The sequence below is a fragment of the Aptenodytes forsteri genome, unplaced genomic scaffold (assembly GCF_000699145.1).
Source record: "Aptenodytes forsteri isolate BGI_AS27 unplaced genomic scaffold, ASM69914v1 Scaffold284, whole genome shotgun sequence".
Lineage (NCBI taxonomy): Eukaryota > Metazoa > Chordata > Aves > Sphenisciformes > Spheniscidae > Aptenodytes > Aptenodytes forsteri.
The window spans coordinates 3,253,762-3,255,889 of NW_008794445.1; positions in this window are offsets into that span (position 1 = coordinate 3,253,762).

The following is a 2,128-nucleotide window of genomic DNA, read 5'->3' on the forward strand; positions in this document are numbered from 1 at the left end:
AACATTTTTAATACAACACTATGCCCTGTATATATTGCAAACCAGAATATTAACAGGTAATGCAACAATTGCAATATTGCAAAACCAACTTACTTTACTGTTGGAACATATAGACCTAGTGAAGCTGTCCAAGAAAAACAATGGAAATGCTACAGATTAAGTTAAACAAGATGTGTCAGTGTGTTCTGTAGGGAAAAAAATGGAACCTACCTATGAAATGTTTCATGAAGACATGGTCTTAGGTCTTCACACGCCGCAAATTCAACAGGTTTCCAGGCAAACACGTAGTATGTGCAAGCGGAGCTTACTGAAGGACAGAAGGCCCAAGTTGTCTCCTTTTTCTCAAATTTGTCAATTCTACTAGAAAGCCAAGAGGTAGTGAACCAAGTTAAGCAACTACAAATACACATTCTCTGTACATGAACTGCATCTTAGTAATTTCTTGTTTGCATAATTTTAATTCTGCAGATTCCTGTACAAGGAGGTAACAGATTTGAGAAACTTTATCCTGGACAGATTTTCTTTGGCCGGCCCACAGCTTTGTTTCTGATTCATGACAAAGAATGAGGACACTGTTAATGACTGCAGAGGTCAAATATACTGCCTCTGCACTGTGTCTTACCTTAGCAAATAAAGGATGAACTCTGAACTTAAACCAATTTTACCCTACTACGCTCCGTGTTCTAACATTACTTTACAAAAAACAAATTTAGAAATGCATGTCTCCTTTTTTTGCTTAGAAATTCAATTCATTAGAGAGTAAAAACACATTAAGGCAGATTTAATTACTATTTTCAAAAGGACTTTCTGAATCTGTTGCAAAACTTATATTTCAGAAAAGGTTGATAAACTGGATCATACTCCCAGCACATCATGGATTAAAGCAACTAGAGATTAACAAATGAGACTGCATGTACTGACAATTTGAATTCATTAAATAGCACAATGTTTGATCACACAAACTTCCAAGATCAGGCTTAAGTATAAGACCATGGAAAGACCCGCCTATTCCAGAAGCAAGCATTGTAATCACAAACATCTTAAAAAGCCCATTTCTTAAGTACATGTGTGTGTGCATTTTGCCTGAACAGATTTTGACTGAGCCTCTGGAACGCTGCTGAGTTTTCCCTATGCACTTCATCTAGGCTCAGGGACATCAGAGAAGTTGAAATGCTTTTCAGTTTAAATTACTTGCACTTGCCATTATTAAATTTAATCTCCTATCATGCTACTTGTTCAACAGCCTTACTAGTTTGGACCAAATGTTCCTTAGCCACCTTTAGTTTTACACAGACTAAGTAACTGTCAAACACAAATTTTTGTGCCTTGGTGTTTGTTTTTTTTCCCAGGCACTTGATAAATGTCTAACATCTGTTCTAATTGCACATTTTTGTGGTCTTCTGTTTTTTTCCGAAAAGGCTAGTAATTCATTCCAGTTTTGATTTTTATTTCTTTTGGTTTGAAAAGTTTTCACACAAGACACTAAAGAAAAAATATCATGGATTACAAAATGGCTTCTGAAAATCTATTTTTCTCAAGCACTTTTCCTTATTGTTCGGTCACACACAAAAAAGCTAGAGCAAATCTTCTTTTAGAACAGTTGTGTTCATTTTTCCTTATGAACTGTTTGCGATAAGCCATTTTTTTAGATCCTTTTTTTAAAATCTGAAATAAGAAAGCACAGGTGGCACTTGGTGCTTTCTTTTCCAGATGAAAACTAGACACTAGTGGCTGAGCTTCAGCATGAATTTTCTCTAATGAGAGGCAGTGCAGTTGGCAGCAGCTCAGCCACTTTGTTCTCAGTATTAGACCTTGATATATTAGGGACGGGATGCCATCCAGAGGGACCTGGACAAGCTCGAGAAGTGGGCCTGTGAGAACCTCGTGAGGTTCAACAAGGCCAAGTGCAAGGTCCTGCAGCTGGGTCGGGGCAGCCCCCGGTATCAATACAGGCTGGGGGATGAAGGGATTGAGAGCAGCCCTGCCGAGAAGGACTTGGGGGTACTGGTGGACGAAAAGCTGGACATGAGCCAGCAATGTGTGCTCGCAGCCCAGAAGGCCAATCGGGCTGCATCAAAAGAAGCGTGGCCAGCAGGTCGAGGGAGGTGATTCTGCCCCTCTACTCTGC